Source organism: Mustela erminea, chromosome 1 (genome assembly GCF_009829155.1).
Source record: "Mustela erminea isolate mMusErm1 chromosome 1, mMusErm1.Pri, whole genome shotgun sequence".
In the NCBI taxonomy this organism is placed as follows: domain Eukaryota; kingdom Metazoa; phylum Chordata; class Mammalia; order Carnivora; family Mustelidae; genus Mustela; species Mustela erminea.
The window spans coordinates 188,498,141-188,520,738 of NC_045614.1; the positions used below are offsets into that span (position 1 = coordinate 188,498,141).

The 22,598-nt window shown below is 37.5% G+C and overlaps 1 protein-coding gene and 1 non-coding gene across 10 annotated transcripts in view; both read left to right on the forward strand.

Annotated features, from left to right (window-relative positions):
* Positions 1-22,598, forward strand: part of ROBO1 (roundabout guidance receptor 1) — a 1,179,537-nt gene that overhangs the window by 771,635 nt on the left and 385,304 nt on the right. The gene's annotated exons all lie outside the window — the stretch shown is intronic.
* On the forward strand, positions 14,254-14,401 carry LOC116581060. The gene has a single exon (XR_004281868.1). It is a non-coding gene; the product is annotated as a U4 spliceosomal RNA (small nuclear RNA).

The window sequence follows — 22,598 nt, forward strand, 5'->3', positions numbered from 1 at the left end:
AGCCCTTTTGTGTTATTAGCAATCCTAGGTGGAGTTTGAAAGGAAAATGGAGCCAAAGAATGAGAGAATGGGGCCCCACACGTATGCGTTTCGAGATCCTTTGGCATCATAAGTTGCTAATGAGTTATACTCAGTCTCATAATTTGATCTCCAAATTTAAATAGCCTGTACGCTAATTACATTTCTGTCTTAGCCTGCGATGTCTTTTCCACTTTTCCAACGATGTACGAACCCTTCGTTTGGCTAGAAGTGTCTGCCTACGATCCCTTCGCTAGTTGAAGGAATTTGAAAATATATACTTTTTTAGTGTCAGGGTCTAAAGTGGATTTTGTTTACCCAGGCTTGCTTTAAAAGACAGTCTTTGTTACTCTGAAACCTCACTAAAATGGTGCTCACTCATGTAACAAAGTGAATTAAGGCACGTTTGTATGTGTTAACCACATACCTCGGGGTAGCTTTAAGGGACTTCAGTTGGGGGGAGTCACTTTACTGTCTGCAGACCATTCAGATAAATAGCAAGTTGTCTGAACAAAGCAAACAGACCTCTACAGGCTTTGGAAGAGAAACTCATTGGTTTTTCTCCCTCATCTTTGAAGAGAAGTGAATATTTCCTTAGCAATCCGGTATTAAGTTTGGAACTTAGAGTTGCTTAAATGAATGAACGTAGTAATGGATTGCCCAAACCTAAACATGTAGAAGGAAAATAGAAATATCAGAGCCTCTGGCTTCTGCGCAGAGAGGGGAGTCCTCCACTGAGTATCAGTCTCTGAATTAGGCTAGAATAGAAACATCATGAGGGCAACTTCTAGTCAGGCTTAGTGTGGCCGGAGGGAAAACAAAATTCGTTGCATCCTTTGGGCTTTTCTCTGTTAACGGTCATTCAGTTTGAGGAACTCATCATTTCCTAGGGTTTCATGTTCAAAATTATCCTTTTACCATTTTCCATTTGACATACTGACATATTTAATATGTTTTAAATATACATGGTTATTTAATGTATATATATGTCCTGATGAGGAAAAAAAATGAACTGATTAAGTAATTAAATGATGAACTGGGGCAGTGTAGGGCCAGCTGCATACACTGAACCTGAAGGACTAGGGATCGATAATAGTAATAGTAATAATGGTAAAGCCGAAAATTTATGAAGTGTTTACTGTCTGTCCCCCAGAATGTGCTAACATGACTTACCTTATTTAATACGACATTAGGAACGAGGGCATTGCCATCATCCCTGTTTATCAGTATGGGGAATGAGATTTAGAAAAGTTGGTTTCTCGACTGTGGTCAGTCAGCTAGTTCGGTAGAGTGAGGGTTTGAAACGTGCATGTCTGAGCCAGAATTTTTGTTCTTCCCTGTTGTACAGACGTATTACACTATTCCTCTAAAAGGAAATGATTGTAGATGAAACAGTATAAAATGTAGACATAATAAGACTATCAAATTTTTGTGGGTGTGGTGCTTTTTTATGATGCAAGATTATGGTAGATTGTGCTGCCAAGCTTTTTTTGTTCCTTTTTAGATTTTTCTGGTCTCTCTGATTGTCTTTTCCTCTCTTCTGCTTGTCACATGATAACCCATAACAAAGAAAACATCCTGGTATAACACAGCAGAGAAAATAGAAACCTACAGGTCAGCGCCATACTTGGTTTGGTGGAATTCCATTGTGGAGTAAATTTGAGGTAGAGAGGGCTGCCTGGATGGCTCAGTCAGTTAAGCCTCTGCCTTTGGCTCAGGTCATGACCCTGGGGTCCTGCAACAGGCTCCTTGCTCAGTGAGGAGCCTGCTTCTCCCTCTGCGTGCTGCTCCCCCTGCTCGTGCTCTTTCTCTCTGACAAATAAATAAACATTAAACATTTTTTTTGAGGTAGCAAAAACTAACTAAGGTTTATGATTGCCCAATTGTCTAAGGAAATAGAAATTTCCTTATATATAGGGAAAAAATACTAAATATTTAAAAATAAATAAATAAATAAATCACCGGCATCTAACTTCTCTAAGGAACTGGTGTTGAATTTTTTTTTTTTTTACCTTGAAGTTAGATGGTTTACTTGATGATAAGTTGTTAGAGATAATAAGATAATATAGATAATAAAAACACATTAAGCAGAAGCTTATTTAGAATTTGTGATTACTATTCTTTTAAAGCTGTATCCTTCTTAGATGATAAGTTTTATAGAAAACAAAGAATGCAGCATTGGTTAACAAGGTATCTGAGAATGAAGCCTATCAAAACCAGTACTGTAATAGTAACTTTTCAGAAGTAATATAGTTGATTTTTAAAATGTTATTTTACTTTTTCTTACTCTTTTAAATATATATGTCTGACTAAGATTGTTTTATAATTTCTAAGGTATGGTTTTCTCAGTTGAACTCACTGGTCTTCCAGGGTTTTTGCCAAATGTGTGGATGATAGGTACATTCACACTCTTCATTATTTCCATAGGTTGTTACTTTACATAAGGCTTAAGGGAAGATTGAAGCTTTTCCTGCTTCCTTACTCTGTACTGCTAATCAAAATGGTATCATATTCAAAACCCTCCTTTATATGGGAGTTGGGGTCTTAGCTCTGAGGTTTTACCCTTTGTCTTAAGAAGTAGTCCATAAAACATTTATTTCTATAAACATACTCATTGCTTTGCAGTTTTGCAGTTTGTCATTCATTTGTGTTTGCTAATGCTATTTGTTTATTATTAGTGGGGCTTAATAACATCCTTTAATCCTCAGTAAACTACACACTATCAATCTTGATGACAACCAAAAATTATTATTAACCAGCTGTCAACTTTTGTTGCTATTAGACACTTTAAAAAATGTGGCAGACATACCTAATCATGTATAAGAACTTTTAATAAAAGATCTGGGCTGTGAACATATAGATAGGGAAATGAACGTTACAGCATGTGAGTGAATTGTTAGCAGTATATGAATGAAAGATGTTTGATATGGTGAGAGAAAGGAGAAACGCCTTTTGGGAACTGATAGATTAAGGGGAATTACGAGGTCAAGGACAACTTCCTGTAAAAAGTGGATTCCCAGAAAACGTTGAGAGAAAAAAATGGAGTATCTTGTTGGGTGAAAGGAAGTGTTTGAGAGGTGCATCCTGGAGGGTGATCTGAAAAGTTGACAATCTATTTGAAGTGGTAAATTTTACAACAGTGCATGATTATAGATTTTCACTTATGATGTCATATTTTACTATTTAGTAATTCCATACATTTGTTTCATTTATTTAATCAAGCTTAATAGCCCCCCCCCCAAAAAAAAGCTCATTCCTTGCACTTAAGATATCACTGATGAATAGTTGATTACCATATAGGTAAGTTAATAGAGGTACGTGTGACTGCTCTGGGAGCCTGTTTGGACTATAAAAAGCTTTACCAAGTGAAGAAGAAGTATAAGATAAATGTAAACGTGTTAATTGAATTCTTAGAGATTAGACATTTTTTCGCATTTCCCTATGGATATCCATGTACAGATGAATAGATTTGGATATAATACTGTGTGTGTTATTGTTATTAACTCTCAGAGTCATTAGAACATTAACTAACTCTCTGTGCATATGCCCTTTCTGCAGTCCCCAGAATGCATGGTCTTTATCCTACTCTTTGTTACTTTCTGTGACAGAACCAATCTTCCCATAGTCTAGAAGATTCCATTTATAATTCTTATAAACATTTTTCTTATATTAAGTTGAAGCCCAACTTCATTCCCTGTCTTACTGGCCCTGGTTTTATCCTCCAAAGCTACCTAGTTCCCTTTCTACATGAAACTGTTTCAATATTCAAAGACTGTGAAGTGAAGAAGAAGTATAAGATAAATGTAAACGTGTTAATTGAATTCTTAGAGATTAGACATTTTTTCGCATTTCCCTATGGATATCCATGTACAGTTGAATAGATTTGGATATAATACTGTGTGTGTTATTGTTATTAACTCTCAGAGTCATTAGAACATTAACTAACTCTCTGTGCATATGCCCTTTCTGCAGTCCCCAGAATGCATGGTCTTTATCCTACTCTTTGTTACTTTCTGTGACAGAACCAATCTTCCCATAGTCTAGAAGATTCCATTTATAATTCTTATAAACATTTTTCTTATATTAAGTTGAAGCCCAACTTCATTCCCTGTCTTACTGGCCCTGGTTTTATCCTCCAAAGCTACCTAGTTCCCTTTCTACATGAAACTGTTTCAATATTCAAAGACTGTTCTGTTCTTTCTACATCTGCTCTTCTCCAGGTACAGTTTCTTTCAATTTTCCTCCCTTGCTGAAGAGTCATTTCCCTTGGTTGTGCTGTTTTTGTTGTTGGTGTTTTTTTTTTTTTTAAGATTTTATTTATTTATTTGACAGACAGAGATCACAAGTAGGCAGAAAGGCAGGCAGAGACAGGAGGAAGCAGGCTCCACGCAGAGCAGAGAGCCGGATGCGGGGCTCGATCACACATGACCTGAGCCAAAGGCAGAGGCTTTTTAACCCACTGAGCCACCCAGGTGCCCCGGTTGTTACTGTTTTTATTAACGATTTGTTCTTGTCCCAAAGTGTAACATGAAGTTTGAGGAACTTAACCTTTTTTGTAGTTAAAAATGTGGATAGCTTTTAACTTTTTCCCAGTCTTCTAATACATCTTTCATTTTATCTAAAAGTTCTCTCAGCATTTCTGGGATGTGATGCCTTTCTGGATCAGGAGATTTCAAACGTATTACGAAGCTAGCTACTTACCTCCCCACCTCGATTTCCCACTAAACCAACTTAGAATTATTCTTCCTGGTCTGAAGTCACAATTCTTGGCAGGGAAGAAAAACAAAATAGTTTTTGTGAGATTCTCTTTTTTCTTCTCTGATAGTATTTTGTGATGGTCGAAAATGGACATGCCTCCTTAGGGCTCGTGAGGAAGGTCCTGAGTTAGGTCTCAGGAATGATTGGCTGGATGCTGCCATGGAGAGAGATGGGCCCAAGATAGACTTCCAGAGTTTTCAAGAGAAGGCATAAATCCATATGTTTAAGTAACACCTCCTAACTCATATATGGGAGCAATTGATATAATAATAATTATAATAATTAATAATAATTAATAATTTTATTATTAATAATATCAATATTTAATGATAATAATAACAATAATATGTCTCCACCCCTCATGGGACCTCACAGGTCAACAGTTTGTGGCTTCAGTGTTACATTTTCCACCCCACATAGGACATAGTCCCCCAAAGGACTGACCTATCTGTTGCTGCTTATTCTTACTCTAGAAGCACATAAGGGTGCCCTCCCTTTCTGTTAGCTTTGTTATTTTGGAAGCCTTCACTTTTCTGATGTTTGGCCTTCCTTCCTGTATTGTTACTAGTTAAATGGTTACATAATTGCTTATTTATTTAACAAAAAGCTTCTGCCTTTATTTAGAGCTATTTACATTTTACAAATTGTGTTTGCTGAACCGAGCAAAGTGATCAGTTTGACTGTTTATGTTTATTCTTTTGTCCTAAAGCTAACAAACAAAGAAGACAAACTGACAAGCCCTTTGATGAGCTCAGAGTCCCTGATGAACTGAATAAATAAATATATCCTTGAATAAGAAGAGGAATTATCAACACAGACAGTCTAAAGCTTTACTGATTGCTATGAAGAGGCACACCACTGTGCTGCATTTAAGTTACAGGTTGCGAGCACACAGTAAGGGAATTTGAAGGAGTCATATAAAGAAAATTTAGGCTGTGGCTGTACTGCAGAGGAGCCTTTAAGTTCTGCAAGAATTTATCACAGGATTCTTTCAGAAGTCTGGTTTCCCTTATTTTATTGTTTATAGATCATTAGCTATTGGACAGAAATCTCATCAAGAGAGAAGCTTAATCTAAAGGGTCAGATCAGAAATCATTGCCAGTTGAATATTAGCCAGAAATGAAAATGAAACATCTCTGCGATAATTCGTCAATGAAAAATGTTATTTAATTTACAAAACCCTGGCTTACGCACAGTTTTCAAGCACACATCTAGCATTTCTGTGAGGAGACCTTGTGCATAATTCATAAATGTTTCTGAACTAACATTCGGAGACTCATTTGCTTAGGTGTTCAAGACATACTGTGAAGCTAAATACATGGGAAGAAATTTCTGTTAACTCTTAAAAAAAAAAAAACAAACCTGGTCGTTTCTTACCAAATCTAGGCAAAATGCTCCTTTATGTAGAAATTTCTGGTTTTCGTTCTGTTTTACTCTAACGTGCGTGGGATTTCTTTCTGTCTTCAAACAACTCATCCGGTTGGAGGAATACCGCCGAGTCCCACTGGGGATCATTAGGAGTATTACTCCTGTTAGACATCTATCAGGGGCAGCCCTCCTCATGCTAAATTCTGGCCACAGCTCACAAATAATATGAGATGCTCACAGGCTCAAGGCAGGGAATAACGTCTGAGTGGGAGAAGGTCAAGGCACGGGCAGGGGAAGAGGTCAGAAGCAGTAATGTGCCCTGAGCAAGGAGTGCTGATTCATTTGAAGCTGGAAACTGTCACCAGCAGTTCATTGGCCGCAGGGAAGGCATGTTTAAAGATGAGCTTTATTTTGATGCTCTGACAAAATGCCTTGGCAGTAGTAGATTCCTCATCACCTAAAAGGGTAGCCATGATTTCCATGCCTATATGGAGGTTATTTCTATAGCTGGTAACTGCAGCCTTTAGAAGAACGTAATGAGGATATATTAATTAATTTGCCTAACACTGGTTGGTCTTTATTGCCCTTGTCCATAACTCTATTTCATTTCCCTATTTTCTTCCAAACAAAGATCCTTTCTTCCTTCTTTGTGAACCACAGAACCATTATGTTTGATTTATCTTCTCACGAGGAAGTACTTTGTGTTTAAGGTGTGTTGGTACTGTTGATGTGATCATGCGGTACCTCTGCCTGATTAGGGTTCCCTGCCTGTGAGCCAGCTTCAGCCAGGTGAAGAGCCTCTTACTCCTCCAGCTTTTCTAGATGCTCTTCCTCCATCAGGGAATGCTCTTTCTAGAGCCATTCCTTTCTCTCCTTCTTCCTCCTCTGCCTCCATTTCAATTCCTGTTTTCCCTGATGAATCAATACATGTGTCTCCTCCTCCAGGAAGCCTTAGCTACCCTTCCCACCCACCCAAGGTCGATTTGATGTTTTCCATGTCTATTTCTCCAGCACCCTATAAAAGGGTAGGCAACTTTGTTGGCGATCATACCGTATTGCGTTTACTTGTCTAGTCTCCTTTCCAACGACAAGGGTATCTGTCTAATTAAGTATCACAACCAGCACATTCAATGAATTACTAAGTGATTCAGAACATAAAGTACTTTGCTTTGACAGGAGTTGTAAAAGGGATTAATACTCGTACTTCTTATTCTTGCATAAAGTTTTATTCTTCTTAGAAACAGAGAAATGAACAGTTGGAAAGCAGAAACACCAGAATTACCAAATACCACAAATCTTTATCCCAGTGTTTATTTAAAAAAAAAAAAAAAAAAAAAAAAAGGTCAAAAGTTTTCTGGAACATCTCGTGGTAGAAATGTTGTAAAGCAATGTATGAAAGTAATGTATGAATGGGGGGCTCTTAATAGTTATATATTTCCTGGATTCTACAAAATGGATTGGATAGGACTTTGAGTGTCTACCTTTGTTTGAATTTTATAGATTTTTGTATGATTTTTCTCTAAACTCACTGTAGTATGGCAAGGGAAAAAACATGACTTGGATTTAGACATAGTTGTTGCTGGCCCTGAATCTGCTACTACCTAGCTTTTTACCATGCAAGAGTGAGTTGGTTTTTTCATCTCTAAAGTATGGGAATTGAAAAGTTGATATTTAGGCCACCACGAGAATTTCAGTTCTGTAGTTTTTAGCCCAGGAATAGTACAATGAACTGGATTATTTACCAGTGAGTTTTTTCTAGTCATTGTGTGCCTCTCAGTAGCGTGTTGTGATTGCAGGGGTATGTATGGGCTTCAGACCAGCCATGTCTCTTCGGTGGGTTATGCGTCTCACTTTTCAGCTTCTTCATCAGTAAAGTGGAAATAATTTTGATAACTATTCCATACGGATGCTGTGAAGGTTAATTAAGTTAATGTATGTGAAGTGTTCAAAATGGTGTTTGACATGTTCTAATGTCTACTTGAATGTGAATTATCGTGTTGCTTTTAGTATTATTTTGCTGATTGATAGTCTTTATCAATATTTTTTTTTCTTTTAAAGAAACTACTTTATGATAGTTGCTGGGATAGACCCTGAGTTACAAACGGGAAACATAAAGTTACCCCTGCAAAGAATGCAAACCTTAAAGACCTCTTTTGCCAGAGATTCAAAAAGCAACCAACAAACAAAAGCAGAAAAAGTGTGAAGGTTCTTAAGAGAAAACTAAGGGTTAATTTGACAGGTTGGAGACGGATTTCTGGGCAGATTGCCATGCCAATGTAATAGCCATATCTGTCGAATAAAGCAAAAGATATTATTGTTTATGTGATACAAAAATGCCAACAATTAGAGGTTATAGCCTGTGGTTCCACCAACCCCTCAAACTTAAAAAAATGTTAATGCCTCTAAGAGGATTAAGAGATTTGCAATTTACTGTGAATTATTTTAATCAGATTATAGGTCCTCTTTTACTTGGAGTTCAACTTTTAGCACTTGGGGAATGGAAGTTTTCATTTGGCTGGTCGGATGGTGACACACTGGGAAGTGCCCAGGATGGAGAAGGTTGAGGCCACGGAGATCCTGGAGTAATATGGAGGCCAGCCAGGGGGAGTGGAACTGGAAGGGGAGGTCGAGAAGTACCAGTAACAAACCTCTCACAGGTTAAACATGTTCTCTGAATCTAGAAATACTGTACCTGTCTCCCTTCTTTATATTTAAGTTCTTTGTTCACGAAACCAAAAGTCAGATGAGAAACATGACTACTGTGGTACACAGAAGCTGATTTTTAGATGAGTCATGGACATGGGCTTGGCAAAATGGGTCTTTTGTGGAATAATATGGGGAGTAAGATTTCAGCCTCCAGAGGAATTCGTTTATTTAACGAATAATTACTTATCCCATTCTGTGTGTCTGGCCGGCTGTGCTCTAATGTTGGTCCTAGCCCTGCCTGTTTGAAAATGTAGCTAGGATTTATTGTCAACAGGAATATAGCCAGACCTGCAGACATGGTAATGACTGTCGTGAAGTTTTTACTCACAGTTTCCAAAAAACAGGAGGCACACACAGGTTGCCATGCAAGGCCACACCGGGGAGCAGCACGTTGGATGGGAGGTTGGAGGGAGAGGATAGCTCTGGGCAAAAGTCTTTTGTTGTTGTTTTCGTGAGAAAGGAGGAGTGAGGCAGGGTATGGAAGGCAAACAGATTTCAGGTTGGATAGTTTCAATAATTTCGGCAGGCTGTGAGCCCCAGGAAGGTCCCTAGCTGTTCAGGGCCTGGACTTGGGGTGGTGTGAGGCAGAGAGGAGAGGTGCTCCGTGTGTGGGCTCTGGATAGACGGGTTTGTATTTGAAAGGTGTGCTCTTCCGCAAGTAAAGTTTGCCACTCCTAGGAACTGACTAGCCTTGGGAGAGGCCGTGTTCACCAGGCAGCAAGGACTCAGCTGCCCCACAGCATCAACAGCACAAAAAAATAAGAAAGTGTCGGTAATACATTGGTGAGGTATGGGATGTTGGTTATATCACTTCGGCTTTTCAAGCCTTAGTTTCCTCATCTGTGAATTGGGTATAGTAATGTTACCTACCTTGAAGCATTTTGAGATCAAAATGGAAAAAAGACATTATTTTTCTCAGAAGAAATATGTAACAGTAATAGAAGTTTAAAGTCTAAACAGGTGATAGGGAAATGAACTCAGAGTTCAAACCAATACTGAGATTCTGAGCTCGTGTGTGTGTGTGTGTGTTGATAAAATGAGATGAAATTGTGTGTCTGTTGATGGGGATAAGTTATAAATAAATGACAGTAAATCTTAGATTTTTCACTGAAGACATCATTTTAGTCTCAAAAGAGATCAAATTTGCATCTAGAACTTTCACTTCCAAGTCTTAAGACACAAAAATCTTAGGGATGTTATTTCATTTTATTTCTTCATAGAATGTATTTTCTGGGAAAGCTGCAGAATATCGGAGTGGTGGTGGTTAATGCTGATTAAGTACTGATGAATGAACCTAATATCAGGGGAACTTTGGAGAGGGTAGGGAAAGTTGTCTGCTCAAGGTTGCATGGCCAAAGGAACAGTCTATTTTGTAATATTGCTATTAGTTTGAGTGTGGGACGATTCTGCCTTTATACTTTCTCTGTATTTAATCCTAGGCCAATAATTCCAGTATGCCTGTCACAGCTGCTGGCTTGCCATGTGCTCCTGGTCACTTTTTAATTTTTTTTTTCCTTTCTCTTAGACTTTCTTAAAGGCACTGCATACTTTTATTCAAAGCACTTTGTCAACCTATTAATTAGTGTCCATCTTTATTTAAATTCTGCTTTTCCCAGTAGTCTCACATCTCATGCCTGTTTTACAGAATTAAGTATCCTCAATAGTTACCACACACATAGCACACTGTGGATACTCAGTAAATATTCGTTGAATGAACAGTCTCGACTGATCATTTTAGCATTCTAAAAACATAAAGTACATCTAATGAAAAAAATAAGTCTTCCCACAAAGGAATGATAAAATAAGACTATATTATTTAATATTTTAACTATCTTTTAGGTTTTTTTTTCTATAAATGTACTAGTAAAGAATATACAGCATTTAGATTGGCCTTCAATGTTGTTAGGGAGAGAGATTTGAATATTTAACTGTTTCTTTTAGGAACAATTAAACATAATTACCGTGAGTAACCTCTATCATTGAGGTTGTAGAGAAACATCTGGAGAATTCAAGAACCTCAGGTTATTAAAAAAAGAAACTTAGAAAAACTTCCTTGTACATTACTGAAACTCACTCATTAGTAGATGGGCATAAAACATACCATGAGCATAAAACACACCATGTAATAGTCTCCTATTCTTTAAGAGATCTACTATTCAAAATAACTTCTACTGGGCACTGGCCTTAGGTGAAAGACTTGCAGGTACTGGAGATATGAAGGTGAATTTAGTTATGGTCTTTACATGCCAAATTCTTATCGCCTGATAACTGAGGAAGGTACGTGCATGATACGAAAAAAATGTATGCATCTATAGAAACACACACAAAACATATATTTAGATATATATGCAAGAAGGAAAAATGTTCTTTTATTTGAAGAATAATTGAAGTATTATTGACTATATCCTTTCTTCTGCTTGTTTGCCTATCAGATGAAACAGAAGAAACAGTTATGTATAGGCAAAGAGAGGAGAAATTGTGTGGGATACCGAGGAACCCGAAATTGTTTGGAATTGCTTACTGATTGGGTACTCCTGAGGTTACACTGTGGTCAGAGTATAAAGGTTCTTTTCCTCCGTGCTCACTGTAATGAACTTCATAATGTGGAAAACCAGGAATGTTTTTCAGGTAGGGAAAAACTTGGTGGGTTAGAAAGCTCTCTCAACCAGTGGCATGGATGATGGATTGAACAGGCAGAATACCACAGGTAATGAGAAGACTTAGAAGACTCTCAATAAAGGGGAGAGATGATGGATGAAGACAGTGTTGATGGAAATAAAGGGAAAGATCAGAGTTTTTGGATGGTGGAATGAATAGATAGACTTGGTAGAGTGTATGCAAGATGGAGGGACTCCACGTGGTACAGATGACTCCGTCAGCAACAGGAACTCCAACAATAATGGAGGAACAGTATGTGTAGAGGAAATGCTATGATTTCTCCTTTCATGTGTTGAGTTTACCATGCCAGTGGGTTGTCCACATGAGCATTCCACAGTGCCTGAAATGCTGAGAAATTCCATCGGGATTTTAAGAGAAGTATTTAGAGATAAAACTTCGGGAGACATTCTAGTGGAAGTGGTAAGAGAAGTTTCCCCGGTGAGGGGCTTGAGGTAGACAAAGAGGGAGACAAGTGGGCAGGACCTAAGATAAGTTCACCTTGCCTGCTTTTGTTATTATTACTATCACTATTTTGATTACAATAATATGAGCCTGTACCTAGGATTAGAGGCATGTATGATTAAAGAAGCTAGAATTAAAGGAAATGGTTGTTTCTGAGCCTGTTTAACTGTATCCGCCTCAATTTCGAACATATTTACGCTTTGATAAGTACATTGCAATTTCAATATAGGCTATTGATGCAGAAAAAAAAAACATGGGGTCTGGAGTAGATTCAAGTTATGATTCAATTCTACAAATATCTGCTGAGTAATCACTATGTAACATTATTTGGGATTAACAGTGGCAAAGTAAAACAGTGATTGGGATGAAGCCCCAGTCCAGTGGACCCAATGTTGCATGAATGCTGATTTGATTTTAGATAAGTTTTGATCTTTGGAATTATAAACTTTTCTACTTTTGAAATTAAAGTGTTAATTTGTGATCATTGTATATAGGTTCAAAGAGACTTTTCTATAAACAAACGTCGCAAAAACAGTTATGAAGAAAGATGTTTTAAGGGCAGGTCTGTCATAAGGTGATTGAAGAAACATTAAGCTCATGGAATCTCCAAGTGAGAAGGAAACCTCGGTCTGGCCCAATGTATACTAAGACAGAAATTTTTTTTATGTTCACAAATGAAGGCCTTCATGTTTCCCTTCTCTTATTTCCAGAGAGAAACCAGCCACTTAGCCCAGCACTGCTAAATGACTTGCTCTTTCCAAATGCTGTTGCTTCCTCCTACTCCTCTGCCTAATTAGTACTCAACACATCTGAGGCAGGTCAGACATCCTGTCTTGGAAGACATTTTGGACTCTTATCCCCTCCATCCAGCACCCAATTTTTTTAGAAAAGGTTTTATTTATTTATTTGACAGAGAGAGACTGTGAGAGGGGGGATAGAAGCGGGGGAGAGAGAGAGGGAGAAGCAGGCTTCCTGTTGAGCAGGGAGCCCAATGCAGGGCTCCATTCCAGGATCCTGGGATCATGACCTGGACCGAAGGCAGATGCTTAATGACTGAGCCCCCCAGGGACCCCCTGTCAACCACATCCTTCAAGTCCAGGTGAACTGGCCCTTCCATGCACTGCTGTAATAGTGTATATGCCCTTTATAAGGCTAAAAGTTATCTTATCTTATATTATATATTATATAATATATATTATATAATATATTATAATTATCTTATATTAAAAGTATTATCTGTTTGCTTCCATCGTCAGATTTTGAATAATTTGAGGGCAAGGAGACTTTCTTCATAATGTATATATGCCTAGACCCAACACAGTGTCTTATACTTCAACTTTGTTTGCTGCATTTATTAAATAAACATTTAGAGACTTGGCCAAGGTGGAGCATAAAATAATAAATCAGTGCTATTAGGTTCATTAGTTCACTTATTCAAGGCTTAGAATGGACGAGGTCTTATACTAGGCACAAACCAAAATGAAAACAACACAATAGGATTTCTTGGGTTTTGTTTTGTTTTGTTTTTTGGGGGTGGAGGGCGAGTCCCTTACAGAATTATATGTCTTCAGAGAAATAATCAAACTTTTTTCTTTTTTTTTTTTTGAAAAACAAACAAACAAACAAACTTTTTAAACCAATTATTTCACAGTGATGTTGAGGAACATGTTTAAAATTATTCCCTACCACCCCCAAGACAAAAATGTGGGATGGCTTATTCCTTTATTTTGGCAAAGTAGGAGTAAGGCAAAGAGAAGACCCTATATCAATCAGTGTTTCTTAAGCTCGGGACCAAGAACATTTTGGGCCAGACGATTCCTTCTTTTGATGGCTGTCCTGTGCCTTATAAGATGTTTAGCAGTGTCTTTGGCCTGTATCACTGGATGTCATAGCATCTCCCTAGTTCTGACATGCAAAAATGTCTCCAGATATTGCCATGGCTCTTAGAGGGCATTGCTTCAAACTGAGAACCCCTGCTTTATATCTCCATGAAATTTTCCTCAAAAAGAGCCCATTTGGCCAAACTACCTTGAGGCAGATTAATATCTTTTTGTGTATTAACCCATTTCTATACAATACACAAAAAAATACACATGTCTGTGTGTATACACACAGAGTATTTTTTTCTTTATGAAAAAATCTGTTGTAGGTATTTAGTGAACAAGCAACAACCCATCATCCTGCCAATATGCATTTATGAAGTAATGAAGCTTGAAAGTTGTGTGAGTGTTTGTGTGGGTGTGGGTGTGTTAGTTATTGGCTCAGTTGAGAATATACTGTATTAGCTTTGCGCAGTGGCAGTATCGTAGCCAATGAGGTTTATCCGAGGCGCGATTATTGCTAATTGAGAATATACTGTATTAATTTTTACTGAAAGTAGGTTTTTTTAATACATCAAGAAAGTCATTGCTTGTAGACTACATTTACTAGTGGAAACTGTCCACTCACCTTCCATGGGGATGAGATACTTTAAGAAGAATCAGGCTGATGTGGTAGGGATTTGTGGGGAGGACTTAATACTAGATAGAACAGTCAGGGAAAGGTTTGAGGGGGAGACATTTGAATTCAGATCCAAAGGAAAAGAACGAATGCAATAAATGATGGGATAAGTGTATGCCAAGGTTGAGGCAGAAAGCGCTTGGTGAATTAGAGGAACAGAAAGGACTCTTGATCAATAGAGATTGTCATGAGGTGTCATCACCCAACAGCCTCTTTTGCCAATTTGCAGAGGTATTTGTTTTTTTTCATATTGTTTTAAAAATTGCAAGCAACATTTCAAAACCCAGACATCTAGCTACCCCTGAGAAGCTAGACAATCTGGTAACTTTAGAGTCTAGCTCCCATGTGGAAGCTGTCCCTTGGAAATGGGTGGGGATCACCCCCATAGGCTCTCTCCCCGGTTTTCTGGGATCCCTCACTCACACTGTGTGTGTTCAGGTCTGACCGCCCATTGCCCTATTAATTGCCCTATTAATGAACTACATGGCACTTTTCATTCTCTGATTTAGGGACTCCAAGGGCCTAGTGAGGACTTTTCTATTTCAAGTGGATTAAGATGGTAGCAAGCACATGAATGCCATGCTGTGCTGTGAAAGCTGAAAGGATTACACAGCGTGCTCTGGAAGTGGATTACAGAGGCAACAGTGGAAGTGCAGGGAACATTTCAGAGGATTCTGATGCCCCTGGGGGTGGATGGTGGCTTCCTCAAAGGTGGTACCAGGGCAACGGAAGGAAGTGGTCTAGGCCTCTGTTCTAGTTTCAGTTTCATGGTTCACGTTGACCTGAATGACCAGCCCCTGGCTGGAGCGCAGACCCCATGTAGGACAGGAACAGCGCCCCCTGGACTTGTGCCATACTGTAGCAGTCTTGAAGGAAGGATTTGAAAAAGAAATCCAAATGTACGCGTGAAAGATCTCACGGGTTTGCCTTGTGTGGGAAGCAACGGTAGTTAGGGAAAGAAAATAATATCATTAATCACCCAGCTCTGATTTGGATCATCTCCGTTGAGTTACCAAAGAAATAATTTATGTATTAAAAGTATAAGGCGCCCTGTGTAAGACAACAGAACAGACACTTCTGGGTTTCAGTGTACAGCCGTCATTATTTTCCATCTGGTTCTCTAAACAAGTGCCATATGAAAAGTGTCCTGGTGGCTTGAATGTATGGATTCATGTCTGTGAGGTATTTATAAACACACAATGTGAATTCTTGCCCCTTCTAGCATTTTAATGGCTTCACATTAAATGGAGGGTCATTATACTTTTCACTGAGACAGTGAAGGGTGATTAACTCCGTCTGGGTTCAACCAGTGTAATTTTAGAGGCTACAAATATTGTTCCAAGTCAGGTTAAGGTTTAAGGGTGAAAGTATAGTGAAGCTTGACTGAATGACTTTTACAGCATCGAGTTAATGTACACAAACAAAGAAACTCTTGTTTTCTTTCCATTATGAGTGTGGAGAACAAACGACTTGCTTGTTATAGAGAGGAAAATGTGAAAATTAGGTTGGTCTACAATAAAATCCGTGCTGTGTGAACCCATTTACTCGGTATTTTGAATTGCAAGTTCTTTTTAGAGCCCCGTTTAACCTTGTTGCGATTCAGAGACTTTACACCCAGAATGCATGGCCTTTGTTGAGATAAGACTATCCTAACAAATGGCATCAACAGATTTACTATCTTTTACATAAAGAAGGCAATTTACCACCATAAAATACACTAGCACCCTCTTAGAAGGGAAAATTGCCTTCTTCTCTCACTGTTTTTAATAGATCCAGCTACCCCCAAATGCTTCCATTTCTCTCTATTTCTCCCAGTAAGTACTTTCGGTAATTCGATATAGTCTTTTCCTTTTCACTAGTTGGATTCAAATCATGGAGACTGGATTTCAGTTAAAGAAGGGAGGTTGAGGGCAGAAGGTTGGTTATTATGACCCAGGAATGGGATTAGCAGGCTAAAGCTTCCTTTTAAAGCTGTGTTTAGTATTTGCATCCATCGTAAAGACAGATTTAGAAATGAAGTCTGACAGTTATGAAGACCAGTTCTGCTTAAAAGACTAGATATTCTGAGGCTGCTCCATGGAACTTAAGTGCTGGAAACTATTTTATATATATATATATAAATAATATTATATAATAAAATATAATAAAACTATAATAATGGACATAAAAAAGTCCTAATATGTAATAAATTAGCCACTTTCTCCTCCTCTAGTATTGAACACATTTTACTTATAGCTTTTGCTTTGGTTTGAATTTCCATCAAAATATGACAGGGTTTTGTGGGAACAAACATTTTGACTTAACAGATTTTAGATGTAAACTTTAAAGAATTTAGAGAACATTTTGTTTTTACAGAAGTAGAAGTGATTTGACTAGAGTTTCTGGAAAAAAAATTCAGAGGAATTAATAACAACAGGCAAAGTAAATAAATTTCTTTTGGGCTAACTGATCCTTTAAAAAACATAGCAGCCTTGATCTGACATCATTCAAGTTGTAAAGGTTGCTGTGAGATGGCTTGGGTCTAGTCCCTGAGGTCACAGCAGAAGTGCAAAGGTCAAGGCTTACACTTAGCCTTGTGTCAACAGCGTCATGCCCTAATAAGTCTAAGAACTGACTTGACTGGGTTCAACTCTATATACAAGTATATTATACTCTTACCTGAACTTAAATAAGGAAGTGAGTAAATGCAGGCTTTTAGGCCTTTGTGTTGTTATCTAGACTTGACTCAAATTCAAACAATTAACAACTATGAAGGAGAAGAATAAATTATCCTTAAAATACACTTCAGTCAGGATGAGAGTATGCTTATGAAATCTTTTCCTTGTTATTAGAAACATTTTTTAAAATACATGTGTGTGTTTGTCAATGTACCCCTGAGCGTTTTCTTAAAATCATTCTTTTTATGCACACACACACACACAATGATGGAACATGCTTGATTCATGAGCATGAACTGATTTCACTTTATTTGGTTTGAATTCAGGCCTCCTGTGTCAGAGATAATTTACTGATGACACTGATGATTTTAAATTTAGTTGGTTTTTTTAATGGTGGAGATTAGTAGAGGAAAATTTCTCCCACCTAAGCTCTTCCCTTCAGGCTGTTTGAGGCATCTTCAGGTAATCATGACCTTGGGAACCAAGGAATGGACCAGGGAAATGGCATGTGGAGGTTGACTTAGGCACCTGGAGCCAGGATTTGGGATCATCTTCACTGGAGACATGCTGGTGAGCTTTGGATGCCTGAACAACATAATGACCATTAGGAAGAAGGAGTATTCCCACCACGTTCTTTGTCAAATAAATTTACTCTTGTACCCATCAGTGGAAACTGTACTACAGGAGCAATCCACCATTCTAATCTGGGCTGTTTTCTCCAACCTTACTGAATAGTCTTCATTTTAAATTTTAGCCATGATTTTAAATTTAGTTGTAATTTTAATCTCCACATACATGCTCTTGTTTTCTAATTATTCCTTTTTCATAACATTATTTTTCTTGTTTTGTGGATGTAATCACTTCCTGAATATTCCCGAGTTTGCTCAGAAATTGGAGTTTATGGTTAGTCTTTCCCCCTGGTTTCTATGATGCTTGAGTTATCTTAATTTCCTCTGGAGTCAATTTTTATTTTCTTAATTTTGGCCTCTCCACCTCATTCTGTAGATTTTTTGCATGTCTGAGAATCCTTCCTACAGAAAAAGGGACTGCATAGTTAATAAATGCCTCTGAGTTACAACTGACTATTACTCGGGAATCTCACTCTGAGTTCTGTGTGAGATAAGTAAAAGGGAGTGGGGTGAGGGAGCAGCTAGGAAGCCAGCTGTAGACTATAGGAGTGCTCAAATTAAAGGATTATGTGAGGTTTCACCTGATAGGTTGTTCAGTGTCACTGGAAAGGGTCAGCTGTTGTTGCTGGAGGTAAAGGCCAGCTGCCTGCTTTTGCCTACATTTGGGAAGGAGGGGGTTTCAAGTGAAAGAGTTGCCCTCCTAAAGACCTTTAATTAATCCCCCTTTCTTAAATGTCCTTTTTCACGGCCATCTTCCACAGTACCTGCTGACTGGATCTTGATTTCCAGGGGCTGTCTCTGCAGACTTACACGTTTTCTAGAGTTACCTTATGGATTTTAAGGTGCAACTCTATTTGATTCCTGAACACATTCTCATTCTTTCTCTCGTCTCCAGAACTGTGTTCATTGGTGTTCCCAGTCCCTCTAACCCATCTCAGAACTTTTGTGTCAGTGGCTTCAGTGGAGTGGAGTGGAGGCCATTGTGTGTGCTGGATCTGCCATTTCAGTCAGTTGCTAATACTATGCGTAATATAATGCATATTTAGATTTTTAATGTAAATTATTGCTTATAATAATAACACAGTTGATTGGAATACAGTGTTAGTATTTCCGCAGTGATTTATTAGAACCTAAATGGAACAAGCACAAACGGATTCCTATTGTAAAAGCAATTCGGAGGACATTTATTTTAACTATGTACGCAACAGTTTATATGTGCCATTATTTGATTGCTTAATCAAAGAGATTAACTAATAAATAGTTCAATCCAAGACCAATTTCTCTTACTATTCTTTTATTCATTCAATAGAAAGCTGTGGAACTTGGGAGTGTTAGTTACTGCAGATGTTACTTGATATATAATATTTTTAGCTTTACATAAATAATTTGTGTTTTAATACTTAATGAATTTAATTAAAAGGCAAGAATTGGCAGTGAGGTTTGAGAAAGAATATAAATAACTTTCCTCATATTAGAGTGAGCTAAATGTACATTTGGAAGGGGTAGGGAGATGTTTACCATTTTGCTTATGAATTCCCCTGAGCCAATTATATCACTTGTAAATAACCATTCTGTAAGTGTATATTGAAAATATGAATGCAATTCCATTGCTTTGTTACTACTTAGGTATTAGTGCTATTCTCATTTTTATTTTTACTTTTATTTAGCTAGAAAAGAAAACCAGAGTGCCTGGCTGGCTCAGTTGGTGGAGCTATGTGACTCTTGATTTTGGGGTTGTGCGTTTGAGCCCCACATTAAGAAAGGACAGATTCTTAAAAAAAAAAAAAAGGAGAGAGGGAGAGAAAGAAAACTGACTTATTTGCCAGAAAACTGACTCAGATTTACTAAAATGTACACTTATGTGTGGGGTGGTAAACTTTTGGCAGGGGCCTTCTGCAGCTTTCTTGTTTAAATGCTGGTAGAGGAAATATACAACTTATAAAATTCTGAAATATTTGCTGAAACGTCATTTCTTCATGTTTTTATGTATTCAGCATGGCTGAAATGGCATATTGCCAATCAAAAATGACTGTAAGAGAATTAAGGGGGGGAATCTAAAGTGTCAGAAAAAATACAATGTATTAAATATTTTCTTAGGAAACTTAAAAAAAGGCATTATCTAGTTCAAAAGGGAGAAATCCAATGTTAGCAGATAATTTCTCCTTTCTTTTCTTTTTTTTCTGTAGTGGTTATTGTTATTATCAAATACCATAAAAGTATAAACATTTTTAAACAAAAGACAAATACTTTTTTTTAATACTCATTATGCATTAACTTTTATTTTGGTTCTCTGTAATAGAATTAGGCTTCCACTTAAAGCATTACATTCGATTATAATTAAACAATCTAAAAGGTAACTTTTTTAGAAGACACATTAGATTTTTTTTAAAGTAAATTAGTGAATAATCAACAGTGATGATTAATTTATACAACAGAAGGTGAACCCAGGCAGCTGCTTTCTGTTTCCATACCCCCTGAGGCAGCTAAAACCCAGTGTTACAGCCTGAAAAAAACGAGGTTTGTTTTTTTTTTAAAGAGAAATCTGTTTTTTGAAGCTCTTACCTCTGCATCATTTTTCTTTGTACGTAGTAAAAAAATATGCACTACATTTCTCGTAACTCAAGAAATATGATCTATGATCTTTCCATACCAATGTCTTTCCTAAGGACCATAATTTGACCATTATCCAGCTCTCATCTACTTCCATCATTTTCTTGGCAAACTAATTGCCTGACAATTTAGATGAAATGTAACTTTAAAAGAACTTTAAACTTTTAAAAAAAAAATAGACAAGAAGAATAAACCTTGTAACAATCACAAAACAAAGAGTTTTAGGGTTGTAAATCCATCAGTGACAAAAATAATGTAGCAAAGACTGTAGTTTAAAATGGGTGATTTAGAAATCTAATTTGTACAAATATTTTTTTTTTTCCTTCCTGAAATATGTCAGTGATTATCTTGGACCCAGTTATGTTTCATGCTTCCAGCAGGTGGAGATAAAAGGTTTCAGTCAATGATGCTAGTAATAATGGTGTGTCCTATGAGGAAAAAAGACCACAAAAATGGGAGACTCCAGGATTACATTTGTAGAAGTTAGAGCAGGCAACACTCTTTTTCTATCTTCACAGCTTGTTTGCTTCCAATTTTGGCTAATTAAAATGAATGTTTACCCAAACTGGACCAAATAGAAGAGTCTGCCAGTCCTACGAGATAAACACAATTACCTTCACAAAAAGTTGCCGTTCGGTACTTAGCTCTGTTTAATGGATATGAAAACTCTGACAAAAAGGGAACTTAGCAGTAAATTACAAACATATGAGAAAAATACACAGACAGCAAGATTCAAAATTTCACTCTCGAGGAAATAGCATTTGGACAGTTTGTTCTTCATATGCTCACAGTTTTTCCGCAAGGTTTATTTTGGTTTCCTCGATGCTAAAGAAGACACTGCAGTATCTATCTACTTACCAAATTTTATAAATAGACTATGCAGGCTGTGTAGAAACGAGTGTGAGTTTCCTTGTCATCTTAGTTGATCACTTATTCAGTATGCATCTTTGGATACCATTCTACATATTTAGTGACTTTATGTATATAATATTTTTATAGCATGACTCTTGTCCCCAAGGACCTTTAATGAAGGCTGGACCCAGAGACAATTAAAATATTTGAAACTATAAATGTTTTAACAAGATCCCACTTAATTTCTTAGAAAACAAATAGCTACCCAAAGAGAGGCTTTCTAGCCTACCTCAGAGGCCACAGGATTTATCATCCAGCAGTTTTCTTTTCTTTATTCTCATGTCCTCCATTTCATTACCAATAGAATTTTGTGAGGAGTAAGAGTTATCTCTCCCCAATCTGTCATGATGTGTTGTTTCATTTACTTTATTGGGGTTTTGTGTGGTACAGTTGCTTAAGTTTACACTATAGATAGCTCTAAGGGAAATATATAGATGAAATATTTATCTTACTATAATATATAATATTTAATATATAATATGCAGAGAAATGTTTTTCATGTTTTACATAATATGAGATGATATAATATATTAGTTATTTTTAATTTTCTTTCTCTTTTCTTCCCATCTCCTTACCCTGTGCTGTGGCAAGAAACAAAAAGAAAGCAGCTTTGTTCCTTCCAAACATTCAGAGTACTTTATCATGTTTTGGGGGAAGAGGTTAACATTCTGAAACACTGCTGTGTTTTATTGCCAGTAAATGTTTTTACTCACTAGTGAAAAGTTTGTAAATAGGCACTGTTTAAGAAAACAAAGAGATAATAAGTACTCAGACTTTTCCCTTCAAATTCTCTATACCTAGGAAAATGCATTGGTGATCTCAGCCCTTGTGAACAATAATTGGGATCACAAAACCACTACTCATCATTCAGCGTGCCCGGCATAATTAGCGGCTTGGACTCAAAGGAGAGAAGGCCTGTTTAGAATAGAGGGGAAAGCCTTTTTTTTTTTTTTCCCCTCCTTATTCCCTGTTATTCAGAACCAAGACTGCACGGATCCCAAAAGGCCAGGGTTGCAGCTGAACAAGGAGTTGCTTCTATATGTGTTCTGTAAAAGAAATGCTTTCTCTGATGGGCCATTTGGAAGGCACGCCATTAAAAGTCCAAAAGAAGCGTAGAGTTTGGGAGCCAGATCGATGGTTGGGAAAATGCTTCTGTCCGTCCAGGAGAGGCACGGAGTGCCAAACCATCATGGGGCCCGCATTTGAACAGTTTGGGATACATGAGTCGCTGTCATTGAAGACTTCTGCCCTGGTGAATGGTGTAGATTACAAAGGGATTTGAGAAGCAGGATTTGGCCAGCATGGTTTACTGTTTAGCGCC